This window comes from Carcharhinus amblyrhynchos, chromosome 2, assembly GCF_965287045.1.
Source record: "Carcharhinus amblyrhynchos chromosome 2, sCarAmb.v2.hapA, whole genome shotgun sequence".
Taxonomy (NCBI): domain Eukaryota; kingdom Metazoa; phylum Chordata; class Chondrichthyes; order Carcharhiniformes; family Carcharhinidae; genus Carcharhinus; species Carcharhinus amblyrhynchos.
The window spans coordinates 70,996,566-71,008,582 of record NC_137325.1 but is presented as its reverse complement, the minus strand read 5'-3'; the positions used below and the strand labels follow the sequence as shown (position 1 = coordinate 71,008,582).

Below are 12,017 nucleotides of genomic sequence, written 5' to 3'. Positions count from 1 at the left end.
GTAGACGACTAACTGCTCACACTCTGTACTGCTGTTAGAGTTTGTAAATGAAGGGATTTTGATGAAGGGACTTCTGCCTCAAAAGACTTACTACATCTATAAAAAGCCTTTCTTTCCATAATAATTATTATTGTAGCAAGATTAAACCAGGTCGAGAAAATTTAGAATATTATTTATTTATGCTAAACCTTTAGATCCATAACAATACCTTATTAAAGTCACGTCAATGAAAAGTTTAGTTCCACACATCTCACCTATCTCTTTTATCAGCGTTATATCATCTTAATCAAACAAACCTCTATCATTTCACAGAAGGTTTTAACTCTGGACAAGTAGGGTGAACAAATGGTTCTAACTTTTACATTATTGCTTTTTTTATCTCTGATTCCTTTATCACCTGACATCATTGATAATTTGACAAGAAACATCAAAACATCAGGCTTTGTTAAGGGTATACAATAATATTCAAAACAGGGATCTGCAAATCCACTGACTTACAAAAGTAATTGTCTCCTTACGCTCCATGCCAAGTTTCCTTTATACTTTATTAGTAGAAGATTTACTCAACAGCATAAGGAGTTCACCAGAGACCACATCAGTATTTATAAAATTGCTCTTTTATATGGAATTACAACTCTCTCAATGTTTTGTCATCACCAAATCAAAAGCAAGTAGCACTTTTATATTTAATCAGCCTTTATATTCCTTACTCTGGCATCAATCCTCACTTGCTTAATGAATCAAGATAACACTTTCACCAATCTGTTCCATTTATTGTTGAAGTACAAGAACGATCCAGCACTCCATTGTTAAATGAGTCTGCAACCACCACATTTATCAAAGGTCTGAAACTCCTTGTGACTGTCCCATTCATTTAGATTCACCATTTTATTCATCCTCTTCCTCAGAATTACCTTTGTCATATGCTATTTCAAAGATTCTTTCTCTCCGCTTTGGTAATTCACCACAGAACGATACCAGAATGAAAAGAGTAAAGACAGGCTGAATAAAGATAGAAGGACCTTTTCTAGGGCTGACTATTACAGCAGAAGGCACAATTAGAATAGCAGTGTTGATAACTGAAGCTCAGAAATGCTTAAGGAACAGTTACTAGGCGCTTCAACTAGGAAGGATTGGCATAAATGAGTACTTTTCCAGTCAGTATGCCAAAATAATGGGGTGAGGCAGAGATCTGTGCTAGGACCCCATCTGTTCACTTATATATTAATGATTTGGAAGAAGGAACTAAATGTATTATTTACAAATTTGCAGATGATATAGATAGGTGGGAGGTGAACTGTGAAGAGATGCTTCAGTGTGATTTGGACAGCTGAGTGTGTGTGGGCATATGCATTGCAGTATAATGGGATAAATGTGAAGTTATCCACTTTGGTATCAAAAATAGGAAGGCAGATTATTATTTGAATGGGTGTAAATTGAGAGAAATGGACCTCAGCGAGACTTTGGTGTCCTTATGCTTCAGACACAAAGTAAGTACATAAGTACAGCAGGCAGTAAACAGGCAAATGATATGTTGGTCTTCACAGCAAGAGGACTTCAGTGTAGGAACAGGGATATAATTATACAAGGTGTTGGTGTGGCCACATCTGGAGTATTCTGGTGTCCTTATCTGAGGAAGGATGTCCTTTTTGTAGAAGGAATATAGTGAAGGTTTACCAGGCTGATTCCTGAGATGGCAAGTGTGTCATATGGGGAAAGACTAAGTCAGTTAGGATTGTATTTATTGGAGTTTAGAAGAGTGAGGGGAAATCTCAAAAAACTTTTTGAAAAAAAAGTGCTAAAACAATTAGACAGGATACCTTCAGAAAGATGATTCCTGACAGTGGGAGAGTGCAGAACTTGGAGTCATAGTTTGAGGATAAGAGATAAACTTTTTATAACTGAGGCAAGGAGAAATTTTTTCACCCAGACAGTGGTGAATCTGTGGAATTCACTACCACAGAAAGTAGTTGGGGCCAAAACATTGTGCAATTTCAAGAAGAAATTAGATATAGCTCTTGGGATTAAGGAGATCAAGGGATGTGGTGGTGGGGAGGAAAGAGGGATTAGGTTATCAATTTTGATGATCAATCATGATCAAAATGAATGGTGGAGCAGGCTCAAAGGACTGAATGGCCTACTCCTACTTCTATTTCCTATGTTTCTATGTTGTCTAGGTTGTTACTTCTTGTCAAAAATGACAATGCCAAGGCCTTTGTAAGAATGGAACCCATGTCCATATACCAACTTCATACTTCCATTGGTCATATAGTTCAGACTCAAAGAGCATCAGAAAGTAATGACAGCCCAACAATTCACACTTATTTCATTGCTATTTTCAGTTATGGCAACTATAAAGTTGTAGGTCTGTTTGAAACTGTCTTTTTTCACCTCCATCCTTCACCTTTAAGCAACCATCCTCTTGCTCCCATGTTACACACCAGAAATCCAGTTGAAGGATATAATTGGTGCCAATGTTTAAACACTTCCATAAACATTTATTCAAACATAGTTACAGCTTACAAGCAAGTATCTCTTAACCCAACAATCAGAGTCACAAGTGATTCCCCAGATAATACCCACCACCTGCTGACAATTAAACTTAATTAATATAGTCATTTGGTGGTTCAGAATATAAGTTTTGCAGAAAAAGAGCTCATCATCTTGAACTCATCAGGACAATTTAGAAGAGTACCAGATTCTAAATGGAACAACAATTTATATTGTATGAGGAGAGAGTGCTGGTTGGTTGCCAACCAGAAAATTTGGCGGAAATAGGTGGAGAAAGTAGAAGTGGAAACCATAGGCAAGATCAGCTCAGACAGAGCAAAGGGGAGATGGGAGAGTAATTAGAAAATTACAGGGGTTGGACAGGGAAGAGCTATAATGAAGCTGGGCTAGGTCAACAAGCAGAACAGCAGGCAGGCCAGGGGTGACATACAGAAGCAGTCAAGTGGTCTTAATTTTAGTAGAAAGAATGGACCTACCTTGCATTAAGTTGATCTTTCTCTACACCCTAGCTATGACTGTAACATTACATTCTGCATTCTCTCCTTTCCTTCTCTATGAACAGTATGCTTTGTCTATATAACACACAAGAAACAATACTTTTCATTGTATACTAATACATGTGACAATAATAAATCAAATCAAAAATTCATGAACTCCCAAGCAGTGTTCTTATAGTTTTTGACAATGAGGAACTTATCTTCAAAGCTCCCCTAAAAAGACATTTTGCTCCACCAAGAATCATTTATTTCATCCCCATTTCTCAATAAGCTTCAGCAAAATTATAACATATAGCTGCAGCTTTTGTCAGGAGAAGTTCATGTCCCACTGAACTCAAACTGTCATTAAGTCTTTTCATGACCGATGAAAGACAAACGGCTTTACAGGAAAACTAATTGAAATGTGGAATTTAATCCCAAAATACCACTAAAAATACAAAAATCCAATATAGTAAAATGAATTTAACATATTCAGTTATTACGAAGCTGTGTCCTTGGCTATTAGTCAGTTGTTTTTTCTTAGTTCTCTAACTTTTTTGAACTGTCAGCTTTTTTTTTGAAGAAGTTTTTTTCTTTTCCAATTTTTGCCAGTTGATGTATGGTTTTCTCACCACATCTATGATCCCACAGTACTCCCAGAACCTGAAACCTCCCTCCCAAAACTCTATGACCCACAGAACCCCTTTCCAATATTCTTAAAACACCATCACAGTTGGCTGTATTATCAGTATTATTAAGCAAGTAAGCCCTACTTATTTCAAAGTCCAATGATTTTGATAAAACTGTCACTATTCCCCTCAGGTTTCCACTTATCATTCTCTACACACATGCTATACTATATTCCTATCTTTCATCAAGGACTGAATTCCTTTGCCCTTTCGCACCCAACACTCTTCCTCATTGCCCAAGTTGTCCTCTTGGATCCCTCCTCACTGTTTTTCTGCGTTGTTCCCCAACCCTCCTATGCACCATACAACAACACAATGCAAAACACCTCACCAATGTCCTAGACCCCCAACCATCAGAAGCAGCATTGCAAACAAAAAAAACAACCAATTTGAAATTGTAAAATATATACACATTGAGAAATATAAATTGGGATATTAAATAAGTTTTAAACATTTTTTAAATAAACATTTTTTAAATAGAAGCATTTCACTGCAACAAAAAAAAACATAAAATCGGGAAGTTTTTAGGGTTGCCGCTTTCAGACTGTTTTGTAAAGCCATTTGTTTCATTCCAGATCCACAAAGGAGAAGGGAAAAACGAAGAACACAGCTTGGGGACCAACAAATGAAAAAAATGTAGAGGCAAGAAATTATATGAAAAGCAAATTTCCTGAGAAATTCCATTCACAAACTTTCTGTATTTTAATTTCCAGATTTAAATTGTATTTGACTTATATATTTAATGATTACATTCCCTTAAAGACTTTTTTTTAAATCCATAGATGAAATACAGACATAACAAAATCAAATTAGAATTTATTCCATCCAGAATTGTCATTAAATGAACTGAAACTTAATTTAAATGAAAAAATAAACATTTGGTATGCTCATATATCTATTCAACTTGATGCTCTTCAGTATAACATGTTGATATTGTATTAACATGATATCCAACATCTTCATTGAGTAAAGAAAATAAAATGTACTTGAAGTGAATCTGCATTCCTCTTAGATGGTGAAATTAAATCATTACGGTTAAAGAAAGGTACAATAATTGCAGTTATATACTGTCATATTCTCACTAAATAATTTGTAGACAGTGAATTATTTGGAAATGTATCCATGGATATTATGCAGACAAATACATCAGTCAATTTGCACACAGCAAGATCCCACAAACAGCAGATTAAATAAATGACCAGCTAATCTGTTTTGGTGCTGCTAGTCAGTAATTGTGCATGCCATGCATATACGTTTAAAAATGGATTATCTGAAAGAGTGCTATATATATTTGAGATGCACCATTTGAAGTTTGGCTCAGAAAGTCTTGCTTACTTGCCAATCATTCAGATTTTTGTTGGAAGATACATACTTAAAGATTTGCCAGGAGCCCAGATTTGCTGTAGCCTTGTCCAAAATTAAATGAATGCACATCAAATTTCTTTCTGGCAGCAAAGGTTGATATATGAAGGGAAAATTATCAGCACATGATTTGGTGCATTACATAAATAGTGAAAAAGATTGTGGGTTATATTTTATAGCACAGTATTCTGTGGGGAAGCAGGCAAACTAATCTGATTAATGCTTATTGTTTTTCACCGTGTACCACACTGGCAATGCTGCTCTGTATGACAAGGAAGGTATGGGTAATATTAATTCTCAACTCAACTTATAATCCTAAGTTATTATGTTAAAGGATGACTAATTTTTGAATGAAATGTACAGCAACCCCTTTGATTTGGGTGAGAGGAAAGCCAAAGTCTGGAGTCCTTTTCCTCAGAAAGTTGCTCTGAAAAGTGATGTGATTAAAGCTACTACAACCCAAAATCTGTTACTCATGCTCAGCTCAAAAGCCAAGAAATTCTAATCATTGTGATCCAGCGACAGCATTCACCCATTCATTTGAAAACCAGAAAAAATGCTCATAAAATTGACAAAAAGATAAATTTTTCATAAACAAACTTACAAGTTTTATTCATTCATGACATGTGGTTCTCTGAAAGGCCAGCATTTATTGTGCACCCAAGTTTCCATGGAGAGCTGGTGTTTTGAGCTGTTGCAGTTCACATGTTGTCAGCACGCCTAATGGAAGTGGTTCTAGGAATCGGATCCAGATAAAGCGAAGGAACATCAATATATTTACAAAGCCAGGATTCAGTGGAATTTGCAGGTGGTTGTGTTCTCTTGTACCTGCTGCCCTTTTCCTTTTAAGTTGGCAGAAGTCACAGGTTTTAAAAAGGTGCTATCCAAGAAGCCTTGTCACATTACTGCAGAGCATTCCACAGATAGTACACATAGCATCACAGTGTGCCAGTGATGGAGTGAGTGAATGTTTAGGATAGTTGATAGGGTGTCAATCAAGCAGGCAGCTTTGACCTGGATGATGTCATAGTTCTTGGGTGGCTAGGTAAGGCTAATGAACACTCTTGACCTATGCATTTTGGTTGCTGGAAAGGCTTTAGGAATCAAGAGGCAAGTTACTTCCTACAGAATACACAGTCTCCGCTCTGCTGTTGTTGTGGCCATAGTATATTTGGCCAGTCCAATCAAGTTTCCGGTCAATGGTAACCCACAGTATGCTGATGATGAGCGATTCAGTGATGGTAATGCTGGTGAATGTCAAGAGGAGATTGACATTTCCAACAAGAGAGATTCATTGATGGACAATCACTTATCAAAGCATGAATACTGTCCAAGTCTTTCTACATGCAGGTATGACCTCTTTTTACCAGGAAAGTTACAAATGAAATTGAACACAATGTAATCATGAACAAATATCCCATCTTTTGACCTTATGAAGGAGGGAAGGTCAGTGATGAGGGACTGGAGATGGTTGAGTCTAAAACAGTGGGTCACTTCACATCTTTAAACTTCAGGTTCTCAAACTGTTTTGTCTGTGAACTACTTAGGAAAGGCAAAAGACCCCATCAAACGCCTACACCACCCACTTATGCTTGCAACTGAAATAAAATTCATCAGAATTAATGAGGACTAATGGAAACTACAATAAATTCACTGCTTTGTCCTAATAAATGAAATTAATTTAGGTGCATTTATTAAATAATGTAAATTAATTAATGCCAAAAACAAAAAGTATTGACCTTTTCATATTATAAACAATATTACAAGAGAACATGTGCTGCCAGGGTGGCACGGCTTATGAACCACTTGTCTGGGACACTGCCCTGAAGAACTTCTGGAGAAATATCCTAAACCATATATTATTGGCTTCCAAAAATCACAACAATTTTCCTCTGTGCTCAGTTTTCCTTTTGTGCTAGGTATGACACTAGTCAGTGGAAAGTTTTCCTCAATTCTCAACAACTTCAATTTTAAAACTGTTGCCTTGATGTCACACTGTCAAGTGCTACCTTACTGGCAAGGGCCATTAAGGCCGCACTTGACAGTGTGACACCAAGGCAGCCTCACCTCGTCTCCGGAATTTAACTTGTTTGTCCATGCTTGTCTCTCCAATGAAGTCTTGAGCCAAGTGGCCCTACATCAGAACATAAGAACTAGGAGCAGGAGTAGGCCATCTGGCCGCTCAAGTCCGCTCCACCATTCAATAAGATCATGGCTGATCTTTTCATGGACTCAGCTCCACTTGCTCGCCTGCACACCATAACCCTTCATTCCTTTACTGTTCAAAAATTTATCTATCCTTGCCTTAAAAACATTCAATGAGGTAACCTCAACTGCTTCACTGGGCAGGGAATTCCACAGATGCACAACCTTTTGTGTGAAGTTCCTCCTCAACTCAGTCCTAAAACTGCTCCCCCTTGTTTTGAGGTCACGCCCCCTAGTTCTAGTTTCAACTGCCAGGGGAAACAACTTCCCTGCTTCTATCTTATCTATTCCCTTCATAATCTTATATGTTTCTCTTCTTCTGAATTCCAATGAGTATAGCCCCAGTCGACTCAGTCTCTCCTCATAAGCCAACTCTCTCAACTCCGGAATCAATCTAGTGAATCTCCTCTGCATCCCCTCCAGTGCCAGTATATCCTTTCTCAAGTAAGGAGACCAAAACTGTACACAGTACTTTAGGTGTGGTCTCACCAGCTACCTTGCTGTTTTTAAACTCCTTCCCTCTAGCAATGAAGGACAAAATTCCGTTTGCCTTCTTAATTACCTGCTGCATCTGCAAACCAACTCTTTGAGATTCCTGCACAAGAACACCCAGGTCCCTCTGCACAGCAGCATGCTGCAATTTTTTCATCATTTAAATAATTGTCCATTTTGCTGTTATTCCTACCAAAATGGATGACCTCATATTTACCAACATTGTACTCCATCTGCCAGACTCTTGTCCAAATCACTTAAACTATCTACATCCCTTTGCAGACTTCCAGCATCCTCTACAGTTTGCTCTGCCACTCATCTTAGTGTCATCTGCAAATTTTGACACACTACACTTGGTCTGCAACTCCAAATCGTCGATGTAAAATTATAAACAATTGCAGTCCCAACACTAATCCCTAAGAACATAAGAACATAAGAAATAGGAGCAGGAGTAGGCCATCTAGCCCTTCGAGCCTGCCCCGCCATTCAATAAGATCATGGCTGATCTGTCATGGCTCAGTTCCACTTTCCAGCCGTCTCCCCATAACCCTTAATCCCCTCTCTTATCAAGAGCCCATCAACCCGCTTCTTAAAAATATTTAGCGAGGCAGCCTCCACCACTTCAACGGGCAGAGAATTCCAGAGATTCACCACCCTTTGAGTGAAGAAGTTCCTCCTCAACTCCGTTCTAAACCGCCTCCCCTTTATCTTGAGGCTGTGCCCCCTAGTCCTACTGTCTTTTTTGAGCGGGAAGAGTCTCTCCACCTCTATCCTATCCATCCCATTCATCATCTTATACGTCTCAATGAGATCTCCCCTCATTCTTCTAAACTCTAACGAGTACAAGCCTAGTTTATTCAGCCTCTCCTCATAGCTCAATCCCCTCAACTCCGGTATCAGCCTAGTAAACCTCCTCTGCACTCCCTCCAGGGCCAAAATATCCTAAGGCACACCATTAGTCACTGATTGCCAACCAGAAAAACACCCATTTATGCCCACTCTGCTTTCTGTTAGTTAACCAATCCTCTATCCATACTAATACATTACCCGTAATACCCTGCACTTTTATCTTATGTAGCGGTCTTTGTTGTCAAATGCCTTTTGGAAATCCAGATACATCGCATCCACAGGTTCCCCACTGTCTACTGCATATGTGATGACCTCAAAGAATTCCAGCAAATTAGTCAAACATGACCTTCCCTTCATGAACCCATGCTGCATCTTACCAATGGGACAAGTTATATCCAGATGTCTTGCTATTTCTTCCTTGATGGACCTCAACCTGAACATCAGTGTACAAGTTAATTAATGAGCAGTGTCTCTTGCTAGCACTGTCAATACCATTTTGCATCACCTTACTTTTGATTGAGAGTAGACTGATGGGGCAGTAATATGGCAGGGGGATGGTAACTGGTGTAGGAATCAGAGGGAAGTAAAACGAGCACAAACAAAACGGCAGTAAGGAGAAAAGTAGAAAGTAGAGAAACCAAAGACAAAAATCAAAAAGGGCCACATTGCATCATAATTCTAAGAGGACAATAAATGTAAAAAAGCCTGCAGGCTCTATGTCTCAAAGCAAGGAGCATTTGTAACAAGGTGAATGAATTAACTGCACAGACAGTCATTAATGACTATGATGTAATTGGGATCAGAGAGCTCTGGCTCCAGGATGACAACTCAACATCCAGGGGTATTCAATATTCAGGAAAAACAGACGGAAAGGGGAGTGGGGTAGCATTGCTGGTGAAAGAAGTGATAAGAGCAATAGTGAGGAAGGACATTAGCCTGGATGATGTGGAATTATATGAGTGGAGCTGTGGACCACCAAAGGACAAAAAAAATTAATGGGAGTTGCGTACAGACTTCCAAACAGCAGTGGTGAGGTTTGGGATGGCATCAAGCAGGGAATTCAAGATATGTGCAGTAAGGGTGCAGCAGTTATTATGGGTGACTTCAATCTGAGCTCACCAAACTGATAGCAATGCTATGAAGGATAATTTCCTGGAATATAAGGGATGGTTTCTTCCACCAATATGTCGAGGAACCAACTAGAGAGCAGGCCATCTTAGACAGGGTATTGTGTAATAAGGGGATTAATTAGCAACCTTGTGGTGCGAGACCCTTTGGAGAAGAGTGACCATAACATGATAGAATTCTTCATTAAGATGGAGAGTGACACAGTTAAATCCGAGACTACGGTCCTGAATTTAAGGAAAACTAACTTTGATGGTATGAGATGTGCATTGGCTAGGATAAGCTGGCAAAGGTTACTTAAGCGGTTGATAGTGGATAGACAATGGCAGATATTTAAAAAAACACATGGATGAACTTCAACAACTGCAAATCCTTGTCTGGCATTCAACTAAAATGGGGAAGGTGGCTCAACCATGGCTAACAAGGGATATCAGTGATAGTGTTAAAGCCAAAAGAGGGGGCATAGAAATTGGCCAGAAAAAGCAGCAAACCTGAGGACTGGGAGAAATTTAAAATTCAGCAGAGATAAGACTGGTTATGGCGTTAGATTTCCTTTTCTTAAAGAAAGGGTATGAGTGCATCAGATGGGGTTTTGTGACAATCTGGTAGCTTAATAGTCTCCATTTCCAGAATAGCTTTCTATCTACACTTACGAATTAATTCAATTCAAACTCCTCAGGCACGATGGGCGGGGGGAGGAATTTGAATTCCTGCTTCTGGATTATTAATTGAACAACAACATATTTATCTAGCACCTTTAACATAATTAAACACAACTACTGTGTCACCACATCCTTATCCTCTGATTTTATTAGCAATTAAAATTTGACATCATACTTATATTATCTGAGATAGCTCATCACAAGACAAGAAAAGTGCTTCCCACCATTGATTATACACTGGAAATAATACAATGAGTCCTCCATTTTTTCCAAATCAATGAAGAATAATAACTTAAAAGATCATGTTGCTCAAAGTGAGTACTTCCAAACTGGTGTATTTACATATCTGCACCATCAAAGCACTATCACTTCAGGATCAGAAGGTTCTGTGTTCAATTCATACTCCGGGAGTTCAAGAACAAAAGTTGAGGCTGGAACTCAGCTGAAGTGAAATTTTGGAAGTGCCATCTTTCAGATGAGATATCTGCCTTCTTGGGTAGGGATAAAAGATTCCATTTCATGATTTTGAGGAAGGGCAGGCTTGTTCTCCCCACTCTTCTAGCCAATATTTATCTCTCAATTGTCATAAATGAGCAAGAGTTATCTGGATATTCTCACTGTTGTGTAATTTTTGTACATTTTATATATCTGAGCAATGAGATGACACTAGTTTCTCTGTGTATGGCTAGTTTTACTGACAGTGTTTCAAAATATCTCTGCAATCATAAAATATCATGCTGATCACAGGCCAGCTTCCAAATCTTTCTGTGGTACCTGTTTGCTTCAATCTGAGGTAACACTCAGGTTTAATAAATCAAGCACAGTGATTATAGATCAGTTACCAGACTAATATAATCAAGCATGGAGGAACTGAACAATTGAGGGCTGCACTCGTATTGTTATTTATGAAGTCTTGCAGTGTGCAAATTGGTTGCCACATTACAATGACTGCAGTTCAAAACTACTTTGTTGGAACATCCTAAAGTCTTGCAAGGTGCTATATACATTTTTCTCTATTATTCTAATTATGATGTACACAGGCAAAAACATCAAGTCAAATGAAATGCAGCACTTTAATTAACTTTGTACTATATGATACAAAGTAATAAATGTAGAAAGGATTTTTTGTTCTGGAGGTTTGGTGGAGGGGGGAAGAGGAGTGGGGGTGTTAAAAAGGGAGCCTGGCAAGTATTCAGAGGCTGCTGAGTGCAGAGGCAGGCTGGGAAAAAGGCCAGCCTCAGCCCTCTGGTACTTTGTCAAGGCTATGAAAAAGCTCACCAACTCTCACTCATTCCTTCACATAGTCCCCATCCCCCATCCATGCCTATGCATGCCACCTCATGCTCTGATGAATTTTCATACCATCCATGCCAAGATATTCTGCTTGACCTACATCCTGTGGATCATATATTCCATACCAACCTCTGTCTCCCATTCATTCCATAGCCCTTTATATCCCATATGATATCTTTGTGCCAACTCATGTCAACCCATGTTCCCAATCATTACCCTTTGCCCTTACACCTTTCATGCCAATTCATCTACTTTCTACCATGAGCAGGATTCATACTGAGATTAAATAAAAATGATTCTATTGGTAAATTCACTATTTAAAAAATAACTAATTTTAAAAACTTATTCACCAC

The 12,017-nt window shown here is 38.5% G+C and overlaps 1 protein-coding gene across 2 annotated transcripts in view; it reads right to left on the bottom strand.

The window, feature by feature from the left end:
- agmo (alkylglycerol monooxygenase) overlaps positions 1-12,017 on the bottom strand; it is a 306,229-nt gene that overhangs the window by 228,856 nt on the left and 65,356 nt on the right. The gene's annotated exons all lie outside the window — the stretch shown is intronic.